This window comes from Wyeomyia smithii, chromosome 1 (genome assembly GCF_029784165.1).
Source record: "Wyeomyia smithii strain HCP4-BCI-WySm-NY-G18 chromosome 1, ASM2978416v1, whole genome shotgun sequence".
In the NCBI taxonomy this organism is placed as follows: Eukaryota; Metazoa; Arthropoda; class Insecta; order Diptera; family Culicidae; genus Wyeomyia; species Wyeomyia smithii.
The window spans coordinates 50,652,217-50,672,786 of record NC_073694.1 but is presented as its reverse complement, the minus strand read 5'-3'; the positions used below and the strand labels follow the sequence as shown (position 1 = coordinate 50,672,786).

Genomic DNA, 20,570 nt, shown 5'->3' with positions numbered 1-20,570 from the left:
CATTCGCTTTCTTGCAAGCTCTTCAAAACACATACTCATTGGTTCATGGAAACTCATTTGCACCTGTTTGAAAATACAAATCTCGTGCCCATCCAGAACAATATTCGCAACTTCGGCAACTCTGTTCAGACAGTATAACATATTTTCATTTCATGTAAACACTGGGGGACGAAACGAAAGTGTTTCTAATTAGACATTTGAGGTTGACGGTTGAGATTCTCATTATGTGGGGATGAAGGGAAGCAAAAATGAATCTGATCGTTGCATCAATACAAATACAAATGCAACGAGTGAAGTCTTGCTAACACATGCACTGCGGTGCTTGGCTGTATGTTCTCCTGCAGAAACACATACAAGCGTGTGCCCGTCATATTTTTTGTTACTTTTCGGTTATTACTATTTGTGTATAATGCGCAGTCATAAGACACAATAAGTAATAAAAAATTACCCTAAAGTAATAAAATGTTCCCCGTTTGCGTTGGGTATACCAATCTGAACAATTCGAAGGGATGAACTTGTTTTGAAACGTTCATACTGAGAGTCCTGCCCAGTGCGCTGCAAAATGAAACTTTAGTGCTTAGTTATTAGTTTGTTGTTGTTACTAAATATCTGATAAAACTGGCATTAAACAACTTTCCCTTCGCTTCTCGAAACATCCCAATATAGAGATTGCTAAACTTGTTCTCGCATGACCAGTTGTAGGTTTCTTAGAATGAAAACTAACCCCAGACAGATAAAAAGGTAATTGACAATCGGGTAGCCGCTGCTTAACATAAGTTTGGCAACTCGTGCTTCGAGCCCGAACTCCGTCTTTGGCTGACAGTTCCGATCTGATCACGATCGAATCGGTAGTCGTGCTGTCAAAATGGCATGGTATGTTTTATTGCTGAATAAATATTTCGGCGGTTGTAATGCCAACCAGATGGGATTTAGAAATGGATTCTAGAAGGAATTATCGTGTTAACGGGCTTGGGTGGAGAGACGTCACAAAATCGCAACCAGCTTCTTCTGGATGTGTTGGTGATTTATTCGGATGGTTTTCGGTTGTTGTATAGTAAAGAATCGAGCAAAATTGAAGCGATTGATATATCCCAGTGATTTTAATTTAATCTGCGCAATAATGTCATCGTGTTGTGAGTAGGTGATGAGGAGGAATTTTTGCATACGTCAAGCGTGGATCTTCAGTCGCGGCGGTATTCGGTGAAAGCAATGCGATCGAGGCAAACCAACTGAAATCGATCCCGTCCGGAGCGCGGCGCACCAAATAACGGGTCCTAATTCTGCGGTGATTTAACAAGTTAAATATTTGCTTTAGAAACAAATGAGCCAACAGACCAACGATCGAGCTGAGCACATTTCAAACAGTTAGGAAGCCGTTTCGCTCGTTGACATTTGTCTGCCTAGGGAAATGGCATAAACTGTTAGACGTTTTATGATGATCTAACATGGAGTTCGCATGGAGTTTGAAGCTAAACAATCTGCTTATTTAGGTTGAATAATCATTTCTGTGCGATCATTGTCATTTCGCATGTATATTCACGACTTGAATGAAATCATTTTATTTTACACGTGTGATTGATAAGCTGAAGTGATGTATGATGTGTCAAATTCATACAGTTACAACTTTTTCCTTGTCTTGGACTTTAGTTAAACTGAAAGCGGTCTTTTCTATTATCCTTGTATTTCATACTGGTTTACTAGTAATCTCCTTCCAAATGGAGGCAGTTCATCATGAACAAAGTGTCCTTACCGCTGATAAAGATATAAATACAAGTGTTCTTTAATCCTCAACGGTTTTGCCTCTGTTCACAATTGAACACTGAGAAAACGAATTCAGTCTAAAGAAAGATTTATTGCTTCACTTTGAATGTCGATGTCAAACTTTAAATAAGCAAGTTTGTTCAAAGTAAGTTGGCGATTAGCTTTACCGTGGGAGAGCGCTGCGAACCATTACAGGGACTATTCTAGGGCCAGAAAAAATTAAATTCCCGCCAGAACTATTCATCACCGGCAGCCTCCGGTAAACATGTTCTCATCATTGCGCTATCCTAATAACCTGTTGGTGTGCTGACATTTCGAACCAAGCTTCGTCGTCTCGTCGCAGGAGAAGGACTGGTTTTCTGCAGCGCAACCAATCTCCATATTCCTGCTGTTCCTTTGGACATCAGCACGGACTGGCGATGGGTGGGAAGTGATATTCTGTACTGGCTATGGTCAGGTTTTTGTTCGTCACCGTTCGTTCGACTTTCTGTAAATTTTTTTGACTGCTCGAAAAATTTAATTTCAGACCAAACTACGGAATGCGTTCCGTCACGGTCAAGGCTATGCGTAGTCACCCCAGTATCGACGAGAAATCCACTATACAGATTGGATTAATGTCCGTCAAATATATGCAAACGACTGCGGGATCTGAGGTCGGCATTTGATGCCACTTGGAAAAGCACCACAGTGCAAACAAATGCGATGGGAGGAAGATGCATTTGTGTTCGTAGCTAGCTAAAGAATAGAGTTAGAGAGTAAAATTTGTTTATACCGCTTAAGCATTGAGTAGGAATAAGCAAAACAAACGAGGATTATGATAATACGACAATAAATAATGTGACAAAAGTATAACACAAGTGGGTAATCTATAGTCTGAATGTCATCATCCATTCATCGAGAAGAAAACCACTGCTCTTCTGGCCTTCAATTGAACTTTTCAAACAACTTTCAAGAACAGAAGGCTAAAGTGTAAAGTGTAAAGAGTAAAGAGTAAAGAGTAAAGAGTAAAGAGTAAAGAGTAAAGAGTAAAGAGTAAAGAGTAAAGAGTAAAGAGTAAAGAGTAAAGAGTAAAGAGTAAAGAGTAAAGAGTAAAGAGTAAAGAGTAAAGAGTAAAGAGTAAAGAGTAAAGAGTAAAGAGTAAAGAGTAAAGAGTAAAGAGTAAAGAGTAAAGAGTAAAGAGTAAAGAGTAAAGAGTAAAGAGTAAAGAGTAAAGAGTAAAGAGTAAAGAGTAAAGAGTAAAGAGTAAAGAGTAAAGAGTAAAGAGTAAAGAGTAAAGAGTAAAGAGTAAAGAGTAAAGAGTAAAGAGTAAAGAGTAAAGAGTAAAGAGTAAAGAGTAAAGAGTAAAGAGTAAAGAGTAAAGAGTAAAGAGTAAAGAGTAAAGAGTAAAGAGTAAAGAGTAAAGAGTAAAGAGTAAAGAGTAAAGAGTAAAAAGTAAAGAGTAAAGAGTAAAGCGTAAAGAGTAAAGAGTAAAGAGTAAAGAGTAAAGAGTAAAGAGTAAAGAGTAAAGAGTAAAGAGTAAAGAGTAAAGAGTAAAGAGTAAAGAGTAAAGAGTAAAGAGTAAAGAGTAAAGAGTAAAGAGTAAAGAGTAAAGAGTAAAGAGTAAAGAGTAAAGAGTAAAGAGTAAAGAGTAAAGAGTAAAGAGTGAAGAGTAAAGAGTAAAGAGTAAAGAGTAAAGAGTAAAGAGTAAAGAGTAAAGAGTAAAGAGTAAAGAGTAAACAGTAAAGAGTAAAGAGCAAAGAGTAAAGAGTAAAGAGTAAAGAGTAAAGAGTAAAGAGTAAAGAGTAAAGAGTAAAGAGTAAAGAGTAAAGAGTAAAGAGTAAAGAGTAAAGAGTAAAGAGTAAAGAGTAAAGAGTAAAGAGTAAAGAGTGAAGAGTAAAGAGTAAAGAGTAAAGAGTAAAGAGTAAAGAGTAAAGAGTAAAGAGTAAAGAGTAAAGAGTAAAGAGTAAAGAGTAAAGAGTAAAGAGTAAAGAGTAAAGAGTAAAGAGTAAAGAGTAAAGAGTAAAGAGTAAAGAGTAAAGAGTAAAGAGTAAAGAGTAAAGAGTAAAGAGTAAAGAGTAAAGAGTAAAGACTAAAGAGTAAAGAGTAAAGAGTAAAGAGTAAAGAGTAAAGAGTAAAGAGTAAAGAGTAAAGAGTAAAGAGTAAAGAGTAAAGAGTAAAGAGTAAAGAGTAAAGAGTAAAGAGTAAAGAGTAAAGAGTAAAGAGTAAAGAGTAAAAAGTAAAGAGTAAAGAGTAAAGAGTAAAGAGTAAAGAGTAAAGAGTAAAGAGTAAAGAGTAAAGAGTAAAGAGTAAAGAGTAAAGAGTAAAGAGTAAAGAGTAAAGAGTAAAGAGTAAAGAGTAAAGAGTAAAGAGTAAAGAGTAAAGAGTAAAGAGTAAAGAGTAAAGAGTAAAGAGTAAAGAGTAAAGAGTAAAGAGTAAAGAGTAAAGAGTAAAAAGTAAAGAGTAAAGAGTAAAGAGTAAAGAGTAAAGAGTAAAGAGTAAAGAGTAAAGAGTAAAGAGTAAAGAGTAAAGAGTAAAGAGGAAAGAGTAAAAAGTAAAGAGTAATGAGTGAAAAATAAAATCTACATCCAAAGTCAGCAGCAAGTCTTTAAATTATAAATGCATCAATAATCACCCGCAATTTTTTATTGACTCAATTTTATTTGCTGATTATAAAATTAGTCGAAACTTAATTCAAATCAAATTATACAAAACAGATGTTTTTTGCCTTTTTCATGCATTCGGATGCAGATCTTTTGAACCAAACTTCAATCGGTATGTTCCTGTCGAGGTGTGTCGAAGTGTTTTTTTGTCAATGCAAATGAATGCTTCCAGAGTAAGTTGTGGCTTTATAGCATCTGCAGTCGCCTATTTGTTTACATTGTGTTGCAGATTGTCGCATCACAATTTGGCCAGTTTTCGGCCAGGCGAATCGTGTCTTTCGGGTGCAAATATATTTATGACTGTAGGCAAGAAGCGCGTGTCTTGGGCTGTTAAATCAATTAACATCAGTCACCAATAGAGCCGCGCCGATTGTATATCAATTAGTATCCACTAACTGACTGATTAATAGCCATTATCACTACCAGCCTGCAGTTCTGCTGGCATTTCAGTGCGATTTAAGATGATGATAGTTAACCTTTTATGGGAGGCATCATATTCGAAGACGCTCAATATTCATATTTTCGATTAATACGGTTCGATCAATTTATTTACGATCGCCACTTTTGACATTTGGTTGGAGACTTATTCCATCTCATGTTACGCACCTTGCTGTGACAACCCATAAATAAGATCAAATTCGATAAAAATGGGTTTATTTACCAGTTTCTTTTTTTTTTAGCATATCATCCTCGGAAGGCGCCTTCTTCGGAATCAAACAGAGTAAGTACAAGAAAAGACAACAAAATTGACCACAAGAAGAGATAACTAACGCGCACAGGGTGCCATCAGCCTTCGCTATCATGTTTCAACGCCAGTAATCGTTAATGATTAATTGACATTTATATGTCTTAATTTTTTCACACCGGAATAACAGGTTTTTTTTTGAATTGACATTTTAACACCGACTGGACTGATAAGTGGACTTGCGTTAATTGTTCATGGCATCGTAAAGTTACCTCCAAATTGATACATGATTAAGCATCGCTTTATTATCGTCGCTCAGATCAGCGTCCACCCGAGACAGACGCTGTGACAGCAGGAGAGTGAAATGTCGAGTGGCAGTCTACCGAAACGTTCACGGTTGCGTGAATCTTTTGACGGATTACTGATGAGCAGAAAAAAAAACTTGTTCTGTAACCACCGATCTTTTATTGATGAATTTTGATTTCAAAAATTTAAAAAAAAACTAGTTTAATTACCGAAACTGTCATCCAGTTGATGGTACGACTGGCCTTGACCATCATAACAACAAGGACAGAGCTGGAGAAGAGTTTTTCGAACTCTTCTACTGATTCAGGCTGCCGGACCATGCACCAACCAGAGCGTTAATGGAAGACAGGCGTTGCGGACCAGACTAATTTTAGTGTTTCATTTATTTTTAATCCTTCTCGAATGATGAACATAAAATAAAACAAAATTAGAAAATAAAATCGTGAAAGCTTCGGTTCTGTGATATAAAATTTTACAAGACGGGGAAGGAATAGTTTTTTGGTTTTTTTTTTCTAATTATTTTACGATGCGTTGAAACTATTTAAACTAATGCAAACAATGTCGTTAATAGAGAAATAACATAGAATAATTATTCATTTAGATAAAAAGTGGCAAAATATCAAAAAGTGCATATATGTCAAACATGATGATAACAATGAATAAGACGTAAGTGATAGAAACGAAAAATATTACGAAAATATCGAAAAATGATAAGAAAAGGATAGATGAAAATAATCACAGAAAGACCAAAAAAGATGAACATGACACAACGTCATGTTTCTAGCTTGGCACCGAGTATGGATCGCAGGATTCTACGCTCGAGGACCGCGAGCGCTCGCTGATCGGTTTCCACTTAACGATCCATGTCCGTAGAGCACCACCGGGAGGATCAGCGTACAGCAATCCGTATCCACACCTTGCACCTCACTTCGTTATCTCTTTACCTCTTTTCATTACTACTTCGTTGTGACAGCCCTTCTCCACAGCTTTACAATTAACTCCGATGATTTCTATGTCTTCCACGAAGCTTGCTCTTCATATAGCAGCCAGGCAATGTTAAATAGCAAGTTTGAGAGTCTTTCTTCAGAAACTTACCCGCTGTCCTGACGCTTGATGTGAAACCGTCAAGAGTCGCACGTATCAGTTTTGTTGGAGAAACATTTTTCAACATAATCTTACAATTCGTTGCGGTTCATTCCGAGTTGTGCTCTCGTCGTGTTCGGTCGCAATTTCATTTCGATCTCGATAGTGCCGACCAGTTAATCGCCTTCAAGGTCACCGTGCATTGTATTGCGTGTGCACTGCTGCTCGTTGCCGTCGTCTATTGAAGACAAAAGAACGCATCATCGCCTACTGCTACCGTACGGCACAGACTGTACGTTGGTCGCTACTGCGAGAGATCCAGTACCCGGCGTACTGCTGTTTGGCTGTACTGGTGCTGCTGTGTGGCTGGAGCGGCTGCAGCTTTTGCTAGCGGACTCTTGTGTGAAGGATTGGAGATTGGAATCGCCCGTGCGCTGATTGCGGTGGAGAGCGGCTGCAGAAGATAAGTAGTTTTTTTTTTCTTGGTTTTTTTTTCTACAACATTATTTGTTGATGGGCATTTTGTGGTGTGGCTCACGCGTCCAACATGGACGACGAACGCGGGGATGAAAACCCGCTCGTTCTACCGCCTAGCCCTCCCGGATACAAAGTTCCAAGAGTTAAGAATGGAACCCCGCAGGAAGCAACCCATCGGCTTAAGCAGTATCCGGAGGGCAAAGTTGGTATTGGGGCTGTATTTTTCCGGTCGAAAGTGAAAGCATTGAACACAATGCAAATATGTAAAGATCTGGCACGGTTTACAGCCGTGACTGAAATTACCAAAGTACGCCCGAATAAGCTGCGTGTTTTGGTGTCCGACCTCAAGCAAGCAAACGAGATTGCTGCTTGTGAGCTCTTCACGCGGGAGTACCACGTGTACATTCCAGCTCGCGTAGTTGAGATTGACGGTGTGGTCAGCGAATCAAGTCTGACTGTCGAGGACCTGTTGAAGACTGGAAAAGGCCTTTTCAAGGATTCTAGCCTTGAACCTGCCAAGATACTTGAATGTAAGCAATTACATTCAGTATCGCTCGACAAAGGTGTAAAAACTTACACCCCTTCAGACTCTTTTTGCGTGACTTTCGCCGGGTCTGCTCTGCCGAGCTATGTGCTCGTGGACAGGGTGCGTCTGCCCGTGCGCTTGTTTGTACCGCGGGTAATGAATTGCCTCAAGTGCAAACAGTTGGGCCATACGGCCTCCCACTGTGGCAATAAAGCACGATGTGGCAAGTGCGGAGAGCAACTTAGGTGCTGAAAAGTGCCTTTATTGTGGGCAGACTCCGCATGAGCTGTCTGCATGTCCCGCGTACAAACAGCGCCAAGACAAGATCAAGCGGTCTCTGAAAGAGCGCTCTAAGCGCACTTTCGCAGAAATGCTCAAAGAGGCCGCTGCCACCAAACTGGTTTCCCCGAATCTCTTCGAGGTCTTGCCGTCCGATGAGTCTGATTCTGACGATTCAGTTGGGGAATCTTCTTTTGTTGAACCCGGGAAATCTAAGAAGAGGAAAAACCTTTCTTCTCCTAGGCTTCCTAGGAAAGGACAGAGAAGGTCTCCATCTGAAGTGACTGATACTAAAAAACAAAAAAGTGCTGTAGAAAATCCGAAGCAAACTCCTCCGGGATTGGCAAAACTGAATTCAAGTAAGGAGTTTCCGGCACTTCCAGGAACATCAAAAAACCCAACTGTTCCTTCTTTTTCGTCCAAGATTCAGCCAGAATCTGGACTGCTGAAGTTTTCAAATAATGTGGACTGCATTTTTGAAAATTTCAACATAACTGATCCTCTTAAAAGTCTTCTGCTGGCATTTCTACCAACAGTTAAAACGTTTTTGAAGCAGTTGACTGCTAAATGGCCCCTCCTTGCAGCGATCGTATTCTTCGATGGCTAATTCATCGGCTGAGATGAAGGATTCTATCTCTATTTTACAGTGGAATTGTAGAAGTATCATCCCCAAAATTGATTCATTTAAAGTTTTGATTAATAAGCATAAATGCGATGCATTTTCCGATGCACCTTGGTTTCGGGGGTTGGATGTAGGACGAGATTTCATTCGCATGATGTCTCGGATTATGTCCAACCACTACGGGCTAGATGCACATCTCTTGCGTATTGGGCTGGCGAGCAGTAATCATTGCGTTTGTGGATTGGGGTATCAAGACATTGAACACGTGGTTTGGGTGTGTGCTGAATTCTGCGGCGCCAGATCTCTACTTTTGGATACCCTCAGGGCCCGAGGAGTACAGCCCTATGTGCCAGTTCGTGATATTCTCGCTCAGCTAAACTTGCCATACATGCTACATGTTTATAGCTACTTGAAGAGCATCAAGGTGCCAATTTAACAGCGAAACAAAAAAAAAACCATGTTAGTTTTAGTATTAGATTTAGTTTCAGCTCGTAGTCGGCAGCGAGGGTAAAGAATTTGCCTTTAGATTATAAGATATTCTAGACTATAAGGCATTAGATTTAATTGGCTCCGTAAAACATTAATTTGTATTGTGCCGTGTCAAATAAATGTTGCGTGAACAAAAAAAAAAATTCGTTGCGGTTCACTAAATCGTACACCACCCTGAAGTCTATAAAAAGATGACGTGTCTGCAAGTTAACATCTCGAAAACCACACTTTTATTCACACAGGATACGAAAGAGAACTTTTTACAGTGAAGTAAAAAAACCTCGATCAATAGTTGCTAGAGTCGAATTTATGTCCCTTCATATAGTTTCTACTGAGACCATACCCTCAAATTAATCTGATGAATTGCCCTATACAACCGCTAGATCCTGACCTTGAAAAGTTCGGCAGCTTAGCCATCCTCCCCAGTCGCTTTGTAGTGCTTGTACGTAACACGTTTGAACAAATTTGTATGAAGAAAAATGGCGGCCAGTCGTTCATGAGAATGACAGCTGTGTTGCCGAAACTCTTCAACGAGCAATCCTTATCTGCCTGCATACGACCCAGTTTCCACCGGTTATTTTCTTGGCTGCCGGTATTCCAGTCGGTACCACGTGGAGGAAGGGGTGGGAGTTGTTGGTCAGTATGCTATGGACCACCATTTCAGGTTTATCAACTGGACCAGCAGAGCTAGCTGTTTACCAAGTTATTTACTTAGGTATGTATATCGATTCACAAGAAGAGGTTCCAAAATTACCTCCTATTCGAATATTAAACAGGCAGTAGACGATAGCAAATACTTGCTTTGTCTAATACCTGCTTTAGTCTGTGTAATGGACTTATTCCAAGCACCATTTAGAATATAAGTAAATATAACGGAATTATAGGAAGAGATTTTCTAGCGACACATAGATGCAAAATAGATTATGAGCCATGGTTGCTCACGTTTTCAATAAATAATCATGATGTTGAAATCCCAATAGAAGATAATTTCCAACAAAACATTTTTCTCCCACCCCGACACGAAGTAGTACGCTACATCCCGAGCATAAATTTAACAGAAGACATGGTGGCACTATCACAGGAAATTCAACCAGGAATTTTCTGCGGAAGTACAATTATATCAGCAAAACAGCCTATTTTTCAATTTATCAACACCACCAACAAAGAAGTATACATTGCATATTCAAATTTCAAACCCGAATTAAAACCACTTAAAGATTTCGAACCCCTGAATACAAAGAAACAAGCAACCAATAAACAAAAAAGAAGAAAAACAATACTGAGCGAACTTCAATCCGGACCAATTCCCGGAAACACGAGAAACGAACTCGAAAAACTAATAATTGACTACGAAGACATTTTTTGCTTACCGGGAGACAGATTGTCAACTAATAATTTTTACACACAGGACATCAATGTAAATGATAAAGTTCCTGTATACATACCAAACTACAAAACAATACACGCGCAAGGAGAGGAAATCGAAAAACAAATAAAAAACTTGCTAAAAGAGGAAATAATAGAACCCTCAGTTTCGTCATACAATTCACCGATACTTTTAGTACCAAAGAAATCGGAGGATTCAGACAAGAAATGGCGTCTGGTTATTGATTTTCGCCAACTAAACAAAAAAATTTTGCCAGATAAATTCCCTTTGCCGAGAATAGACAGCATTTTGGATCAACTCGGTAGAGCTAAATATTTTAGTACACTAGATTTAATGTCTGGCTTTCACCAAATCCCATTAGATAAGGATTCCAGACGATGTACAGCATTTTCAACAAATTCAGGGCATTACCAATTTAAAAGACTGCCATTCGGACTAAATATTAGCCCAAACAGTTTCCAAAGGATGATGACAATCGCAATGGCTGGACTCACGCCAGAGCGTGCTTTCATTTATATCGACGACATAGTCGTAATCGGATGCTCTGAGAGGCACCACTTGCAAAATTTAAAAGTAGTATTCGACCGCTTGAGACAATACGAGCTAAAACTAAATCTCGCAAAATGTAAATTTTTTAAAACCGAAGTGACTTACCTAGGTCACAAAATAACGGATAAAGGAATATTGCCTGATGATTCAAAATTCGAAACCATTAGAAATTACCCTGTTCCTAAAAACGCTGACGACGTGCGCAGATTTGTTGCATTTTGCAACTACTATCGCAAATTTATTAAAGATTTTGCTCAAATTGCCAATCCCTTAAATCAATTAATGAAAAAAAATATAACCTTCGAATGGACAGCAGAACGTCAAATTGCTTTTGACACCTTAAGACATCAACTGATGTCACCACAAATCTTACAATATCCTGACTTAAGAGCTCGACGCTTTCGGACCTAGTCCAATTGGCCCATCGACCACTCAAAAGAGTCTGTTTATTGCGACCTGACTGGGTTTTCCCAGCCAGCCATCGCTAACTAAAGAAATCCAAATTAGGATGCAAATATCCTAAATGGCGACCGTCGGTTAAAAACCTGCAAATCACCGGATTGCAGAGAAGTTCGCGAAACGCGCGAACAGTGTTAATTCCTGTAGCTGAAAATAAAAGTTTTAAGGAAGAAAAACAGCAGAATAGTCGCGGACACTTGCGCATAAGAAGAGGTGCGTAAAAAAAAAAAAACTAAAATTGATAAAGTGCGAGATAACATACAATTTAGAAAAGCATCAATTAAGTGACAAAAACTGCGCCTTTATGAAGAATGGAAACACCAAAAAAAGAGTGGGCCATCAAGAAGTGAAACGAAAATCAGAAATCTGTGTAAGTGAACTTTGAGGGACTGGTTACAAAAATTTATACTTAACTGTGGATACACAGCAGTGCTACAAACTAAGCAGAATGGATACCAGAATCAGTGCCTCGCAGCAACACCATTACCATGGATAACCCAAGATGGCTGTATTAGTAAAGAATACGCTAATCAAATTGGAAGAGGCTCGCCAAACGGGCACCCTCGTAAAATTAGAAGACAATGTACATGTGAAAAAACTTATTAAAACACTACAAGAAGAACACCTAGTGCAAGAAAAACACGAAAACTTAGTGCAAGTCAACAAAAGTGCGACGAACTTTAGTGCGTTCATGGAAACAATATCTACTAAGAAAAATGAACTGACAAAGTGGGCAGCAGTATTGTTACCAACAATAACCGGTCACTTAATAATCTTCACTAGGATGGGGATTATGACCCACCATGAAGCAAACAAAAACCAAATAGGCGGACAAATCATAGGCATAGCTTACTAAACCCAGTAACAAAATGGGAACAAAGAACTCTAAATCGTCAGTCTCACATAACGGAGACCCACAGATAAGCATAGTAAACACGCAAGGATACCATAGTGAATTACTCGAGAACCACGAAATTCTGATATACATCATTACAGCTACGGTAATTATACAACTTATGCTTACACTATACTCGATGCTAAAAAGGAGGGAACGCAAGCGCGCATTCAAGTTAGCTAGAAGCATGGACAAACTGGACGTAGTTTGAAATACACCACCGACAACAAAAGCAACTAGTATACAAACAGCGAGAGCAACCGCGTGGCACATCAATCGAGCCACACCAATGACAAAACAACGGATCAGCATAACGGACACCAAACACGGACCGCTATTAGAGTCATTAAACTTGAGGAGAATCGCGGCTATACACAGGTGGCAAAACGCGGCAAAAAGCAGCCAAATCACCCAGCGAAGGAAATCGACACCACCTGAACCTGAACCTGATTACATCTGGATAAATTTTCGTAAGCAAGTAACTTACTTTAGCAAGGCTTACATAAAGGGTGTCCACGATGAAATTGCCACACACAAAATTGATTCGCAAAATTCGAGTTTTCATCCGATTGCCATCAAATTTTCAGGGATTGAAAAATAACTATTAAACTTCATTTTACCATTTTACTCGTATTTTATTTACAGTTCATACGCAAATGCCCGCATCTTGGCCTTAACCCCGGCCATAAGATTGTGCACAACCTGTGAATCAACCGTTTTTGCATGTAAACCCATACTTTCTTCAGTTCCTCGACCGTCTTCACTACCTTAGGTTGTGTAAGAAGGTGCTGCTTCATAATCGCCCAGTCGATGAGGCGGAGCTCCGGAGTGTTGGGAGGGTTGAACATTTTCGGCACGAAATTGACCTTATTGTCCGCATACCACTTCAGCACGTCCTTGGAGTAGTGGCATGAGGTCGAATCCGGCCAGAAGATTGTTGGGACGTTGTGGGCCTTTAGGAGAGAAAGCAGTCGCTTCTGGAGGCACTCTTTCATGTACAGCTGTCCGTTCATCGTGTCCTGGGTCACGAAAGAGGCACTCCGCTTTCCGCACGTGCAGATGGCTTGCCAAACCAGGAATTTCCTCGCAAATTTGGACATCTTCTGAGTGCGGACATGCTCCGGAACGCTGAACTTATCCTTGGCCGTGAAAAACAGGTTGCCGGGGTTTGAAGTCGGCCTTCACATATGTTTCGTTGTCCATGATGCAGCATTCCACTTTCGTCAGCATGTTGAGGTACAACTTCCTGGCACGGGTTTTGGCGGACTTGTTCTGCTTCTCGTCGCGATTAGGGGCCTTTTGTACCTTGAACGTTCGAAGCCCAGCCTTAGTTTTGGCCTTCTGGACACAACTTCGGCTTAGGTGCAGCTTCTTAGCCACATCCCGAACGGAGGCGTTCGGGTTTCGGTTGAAGGCCCCAAATACGCGGTTGTGAACGATGCGAGAGATCCTTGTTCTCGTGATGAATGCGCAAGATTTTATTACGCACTATTTTATTACGATTTTATTGCGGCGGCAGATTGGTTATCGCTCCAGTACCGGAGGCCACGAAGTTTTATTGAGAAAATCAATCAAATTCCCCCGAGACCTCGCGGACAATATTCGCCTTGAAGACTGGTGCTTCTTCCTGTTGCAAGACCACAGAGCCACATTTTTTTCCAGAACCTCGGTCTCATAGTATGCGACGTTGATTGTCACGGTTTTCTTAATAAACGCTAGTTCCCACGCGTGAACACGGCCCCTCAAAGGGGGGCTCTTTGGACATTGTACGTTTGTTGCAAGACAAAGAATTGAAGCCTGCCATGTTTTATCTGCTTGACTATATCCGATGATCTGTATGCCTGATACACTTTATGGTTCATGCGCCTGCGCAACACATATTTTTGCAGTTTACCAGCAAGGATTAAACGCAGGATCCTACGCTCGAAAACACTAAGAGCTCGCCGAAAAGGGTCACCGGGAGGATCAATGTTTTAAAGGGCAAATTTTGTACGAGTTTGCAGGCTGCGTTTTGTCAGAGTTTATGACAATCCCTACTCTCGCCGTTTTCTTCTTGAGAGGTCCAACGGTCTCTTCAACCGCTCTAGGTTTAATACCAAAGATGTCGATAGCTTCTTTCAATGCGACGTTGAACAATAAGTTTGACATCGTGAAGTAGGGTTCTAACCATCTAACATCACGAAAGCGTTCGATATCTCACCGGTTACCTTGACGCTCTGAAGTGTATAAACAGAGATTGCAAGTTGAAATCGAGAATTTGTTGCAAGGTGAACATTTGGTCCATAGTGGAGCGTACGATTTGATTTGGTATTAGTCAAATAACCTGTCACAATTAACCCTCTAGTGCTCAGTGCCGCTTTTAGACGGGCTTTAGTCAAACCTCTAAAAAGCTTCAATAAATACTTTAAACATATTTATAAAGATTCATAGTGATTTTACCGAAGTCCGTCGAAAAATTAACTTTGGCACTAGAGGATTAATGTGGTAGGAACATTGGGTATGGTACCCGTTCCCAGTTAGCATCGACTAATTATTCAATATTTATTTTTTATTTAAATGGCCGTACGTCCTAGGACATGGCCTGCATAACATAATTCCGCCAACTTGATCGGTCCAGGGCTGTCTGCCTCAAATCCCGCGGGTACCCCGTACTTGCCAGATGATGCTCCAACTGGTCTAACCAACTTGCTCCTCTTCGTCTCGTACCAACCAAATTCAAGGTAAAAGCCAATTTTGCAGCGTGATTGTCCGTCGTTCTCGCAACGTACCCTGTCCAATGTATTCGTCCAGATTTTGTCACTTTCTGGAAGTTGGGTTCACCGTATACTTGCGCGCGCATGGTTCATGCTCTGTCTCCACACTTCGTTCTCCTGCACACCGCGAAAGACGGTTCTTAGCTCTCGTCGTTCGAAAACTCCGAGCGCTCGAGGTCCTCTTCAAGCATTGTCCACGTCTCATGCTCATGGAGAACAACCAGTTTAATGAGCGTTTTGTACAAGGTGCACTTTGCGCGGAAACTTGGACGTTTCGACTGTATTTTTTGTGGAGCCCATAGTAGGTACGACTCCCCTGATAATTCGCCTCCTAATCTCACGGCTGGTATCGTTCTCAGTCACCACACCATTGAGCCAAGGTACACGAACTCATCGACTACCTCAAACTCACCACCGTTGAATATCACAACACTACCTAGGCGTGCCCTGTCACTCTCAGCACCACCCGCTAGTATGCACCTCGTTTTAGACCTATTTATCATCAATCCAATCTTCTCTGATTCACATTTTGGTCTGGTGTAATGATCTGCTGACGCTTCAAATGTTCTGTCGACACCTTCTGGCGCTTCTAATTTCTAACTCAGAAGAGACCATCACCTTGTCGAAGTCTCCTGCGGGATCCGAATGGGTCTCATAGACCAACCGAAATCCGCGGCATTTTTGAAGGATCCGAGTAAAGATTTGGTCCGTTGTGGTAACAAAACCTTTGCGGGATGCGAAGAATTCCTGATAGAAGTTACGTGTTCCATGAGAGTGGTACAGCTGTTGTAGTTCTTCGCACGCCTTCTCCTCCTGGCGGGAATTTTTTTTTGGAAAAGTTGGGTTTGTATCGCTACACGTCCTGACGGGTGGCTCTTCGCAGCCCTCGTCAAACCATTCGTTACGTTGATTCGGTACTTCGCGACCTAGGACGTTCTCCGCTACACTGCTGACGGCTGACTTGAAAGTATTCCAGTAGACCTCTAGAGGGGCTTTTAACAGCTCGTCCGCTTTTGGCAGTGCAGCTTTGAGAGAAAGCGCGTAGTTTTCGGTGACTTCGGTTCAGCTTCAGCGAGATTATACCCTGGCGGGCTTACTTTACCTTACCAAACAGTTCCGAGCCGTGGTGTCTGCTTTTACCCATGCTAAGCAACCTTAAGCTGAACAGCTAAAGCCCTTGGTCTCCCCGGGACCGCCGTTAGGCATTACTTCAGGGAGAGGGCCCGTCGTGCTTTTCGCACTTACCTCTATGGGTAGCAGAGCAGCCTATACAGGCCAGTTAGTTAACCGTTACCTAACTGGGGCACATCGATGGTTTCCCGTCGATTGGTGCCCTGCAAAATACTAACGATCTGTGATGCGGCCGTGATGACCGCATCCCAGATTTCCCTATTTCCGCACATCCTACGCACGATGTTCTCCGGCGTGGTGTCCATCCCACTTATTGCCAGTATTTCGTACCGTATCCGCTCGAAAGGCGGACATGTGAAGAACATATGCTCCGCGTTTTCTTCCACACCCGTACAAGCGGGGCACATAGGGGACTCGGCGTACCCGAACCTATGCAGGTACTGTCTAAAGCAGCCATGGCCTGACAGGATCTGTGTCAGATGGAAGGTTACTTCCACATGGTGCCTATTAATCCAGCATGCTGGAATGAGTCGGTGTGTCCATCTACCTTTTGTAATGTTGGACCACTCCAGCTGAAGATGACCGTATGGTGTTGCATATACCCTCCGTGTCGCGTTGGTCGAAGCACTCTACATCCTCTTTGACGATGATGCTGATGGGCATCATGCCAGCCAGGACCCCCAGTACACCTGCGGTAACTGGGACGCTGGCATTTGCTGTTCGCCGTGGTGTGGCATTTGCTGTATGTAAGAGTAGTCTCCATTCCACTCGGTCCATGGCGGCAACTCGCCAGCTCTGCAGTCTGCGTAGGCTCCGCTGATCGTCTTCCACCTGATCGATCCACCTTGCCCGCTGTGCACCTCTCCGTCTCGTCCCTGACGGATTGGTTTCATGAACCATCTTCACCGAGCTGTCGTCCGACATCCTTACGACATGCCCAGCCCACAACAACCTGCCAATTTCAGCGGTGGGGATGATAGGTGGCTCCCCAAGCAGCTCCTGCAGTTCGTGGTTCATTCGCCTTCTCCACCTGCAGTCTACCGAAGGTGGTACGCAACACCTTCTGCTCGGAGACCACAAGGGCGCGTTGGTTCTTCACAAGTATAGTCCATGTCTCCGTAGAGGACTACCGGTCTGATCAGCGTCTTGTAGATTGCTAACTTGGTGCGGCGACGAATTCTACTCGATCGGGGCGTCCCACACTGGAGCACTCAGAACATCAAACCTGATCAAAGCTATGAAGGATTTTTGGACTGGAAATGTATGGATCGAAAATATAGTATAATAAATAGTTGTGACTGAAAATTTTCATGGACTAACCCACCTTTGAGTGATTTGTTACTTTTCTGATAATGTAGTTCGGATTAATGGTAGGCTGAGCCTTTATGAATAAAACATAAATATTTCTGCCTTTCTCCTAGAAAGGTATAGCAATCACTTGCAAAACCGAAAGTATAAAAGTGCTCCAAAGGGCCGAAAGGCATATATCACTCGACTCAGCTCGACGAGCTGAGCATTTTCTGTATGTGTGTGTGTGTATGTGTGTGTGTGTATGTGCAGATTTTTATTCTCACTTACTTTTCTCAGAGATGGCTGGACCGATTTTCATGAAATGAATTGCAAATGAAAGGTCTAGTGGCCCCATAAGACCCTATTGAATTTTATTATAATCGGATTTTCAGTATAGAGGTTATGTATCAAAATGTAAAAATCATGAAACATCATTATCTCGAAAACTATACAACCGATTTGAGCAAAATAGGTTTCAAATGAACGGGCTACCTGAAAAACCCTTAACTTTTGAGTTTTATATAGATTAAACTTGTGGTTTAATAGTTATGAAAAGAAACGTGTTCTGAAGACTGTTTAATCTCACTCATGTTTCTCAGAGATGGCTGGACCGATTTCCATAAAATCAGTGTCAAATGGAAGGTCTAGTTGCCCCATAAGACCCTTTTTTTTATTTTATTGTTTTCCAGAAACTAAAAGCGGTCGTCTTTAAATTCAAAATGGTGTCCAGGGTCAATGTTTGGTTTCTATGTATCATCTCGATTACGGAAATATTCATATTGAGTATTATTCGGTCATTTTCGACTGTTTCCTAGAAGTTGCCATTTAGCGATTCAAAATGGTGCCTGAGGTCAATTGTTAGCTCTTTGCATCATTCTGGTTCCAGAGATACTCATATTGGATGGTATTTGGATATTTTAGGCTGTTTTTCACAAACCGGAAGTCACCATCTTGGATTTAAAAATGGTATTTAAGATAATACCATTTACCTCTGAGCGTCATTCTGGTTGAAGAAACACCCATATTGGGTGTTATTCGATCATTTTCGGCTGTTTCCCAGGAACCGGAAGTCGCCAACCTAGAATCCAAAATCAATTTCAGCTGCTGTGTATCATTCTAGATCCGGAGATACTCATGTTAGACGGGAATCGGCCATTTTTGGCGGTTTTCCAGAGATACTCATATTAGGAGGTATTTGGCCACTTTGGACTGTTATTCAGAAACCGAAAGTCTTCATTTTGGACTTTAAAAATGCCTTTGAAATCAATATCTGTCATCTAGGCGTAATTCTGGTTCCGAAAACAGACAACAGACACCGGAAGTCACCATCTTAAAATTCAAGATTGTGTTAATGGGAATCGTCCGTTGCAGGCTGTTTTCCAGGAACCGGAAGTTGCCATCTTACAATTCAAAATGTTGTCTGAAGTCGATTTGTGGCTCCAGTGCATCATTACGGTTCCGGAAACACCCATATTGGGAGGTATTTGGTCGTTCGCCGCTGTTTTTCCGAAACCGAAAGTCGCCATTTTGGATTTCATAATGGTATTTGAAGACAATTTCGATTGATTATAGCTCCTGTGTATCATTTTAGATCCGGATATTATTATATTGGGTGGAAATCGGCCATTTTTGGCTGTTTTCCAGAAACCGGAAGTTGCCATCTTACAATTCAAAATGTTGCCTGAGGTCGATTATAGAACATATTTGTTACCACTAAAAACATTCACCTGCCAAATATGGTTCCATTTAGTTGGTTAGCTCTCGAGATGTGCAGAAATTTGTGTATCATTTGTATGGAACCCCTCCCTTCCAGAAGAGGGATGGGTATCGAACCATTATAAACATATTTGTTACCCCTAAAAACATTCACATGCTAAATTTGGTTCCATTTAATCAGTTAGTTCTCGAGATGTGCAGAAAGTTTTGTTTCATTTGTATGGAACCCCTCCCTTCCAGAAAAGGGAGGGGCGTCCAACTTTTATAAACATACTCGTTACCCCTTAAAACATCCACATGCCAAACTCGGTTCGGTAGTTTTCGAGCCTATATGGATCAGACAGACAGACAGACAGACAGACAGACAGACAGACCGGACCGCATATTTATAGATTACAACATCAATATTTTTTTTGATAGATTACAACATCAATATTTTAGAATCTCAAGAGTGAATATACATTTATTGGATTTAAGCGTTCATGTAAATCTATTTAAACATATAAAAGTTCGAATGAGAAAGGCTGGGTCTGACCGCTAGGTGGATTAATTTAGGTTTTTTAGATTAATGAAATTCGAGGGTAACACTGTTTTATTTAATAATTAATCACTCAGAAGAATCTGAAGAGTCACTTGTATTATCATCATTGCCCGTGTACGAACATTCACTCGCAATATTGGCATTGCTTCGGACGGAGAAGTTTGACCGTTTCTCTTGGATTTTGGCCTAGAGCTTTTGATCAAAGGATCCGAATTCAATAGCAACCTGTTAAGAATATCGCAGTTACAAGCTATCCTAGATGAATTTCCGTGAAAAATTTGATTGGTACAGACGAAAATGAAAATGTTCTCGCCTCTGCAGCTTCTTCAGAAAGAAGTCTCATAGGAACAAGACTGTTCTCAATTACAACGGCTCCATCAATTTATACTTATGCGAAGTGGGAGTCATTGGATGCAAGGGATAAACCCGAGTGTAGAGCTGAGCAGTTTCAAGAGCGTAATCTGCGAATTTTGATGTATCTATGTCAAATCGAGACTATTTATAAGTCTTCTAAGTTCACAGATTGATTGAGCTAACCTTCTTTGACAATCTCCATAGTTGGTTTGATGATAAAGCCCTACGTTGCACTTTTTTTTTCTTCATCTATTTGCGTTGCACTTGATTGTTTTGATAAACTGTGAACGGTACGGGAGCATTGAATACAACAACAGAAAGCTATTTTGATCGATTTCAACCAGCTGTAACAAATATTAACAATACTTCTGAGTGCTAATGAGCTGTCAAAAGATTCAGTAGGTATTACACTTCAAAATGAGACTATGCAGAAAATAGTTAATAAACTTTTGCTTTTTTTACTTTTGATCAGGTTTTTACATGATTTACTCCTGTGCTTCCGCCGGAGATCAAAGTATTTCCTACCAAAATAAGCCGTATGAATAAAAGCGTTTGTTTTACTCATTCCGTGCAAATCTTACGGGAGAAGCAGAGTAACTTCTTTTATTCATACGGCCTAATTTGTCGT

The 20,570-nt window shown here is 41.0% G+C and overlaps 1 protein-coding gene across 6 annotated transcripts in view; it reads left to right on the top strand.

Annotated features, from left to right (window-relative positions):
* LOC129733826 (uncharacterized) overlaps nucleotides 1-20,570 on the top strand; it is a 154,881-nt gene that overhangs the window by 45,315 nt on the left and 88,996 nt on the right. For 3 of the 6 annotated variants that reach the window (XM_055695349.1, XM_055695347.1, XM_055695348.1), the window contains exon 3: nucleotides 5,081-5,121. The exons of the other annotated variants lie outside the window; for them this stretch is intronic. The gene's annotated coding sequence lies outside the window, so the exon portion shown is untranslated. The remainder of the gene's footprint in view (nucleotides 1-5,080; nucleotides 5,122-20,570) is intronic. 6 annotated transcript variants of the gene reach the window in all.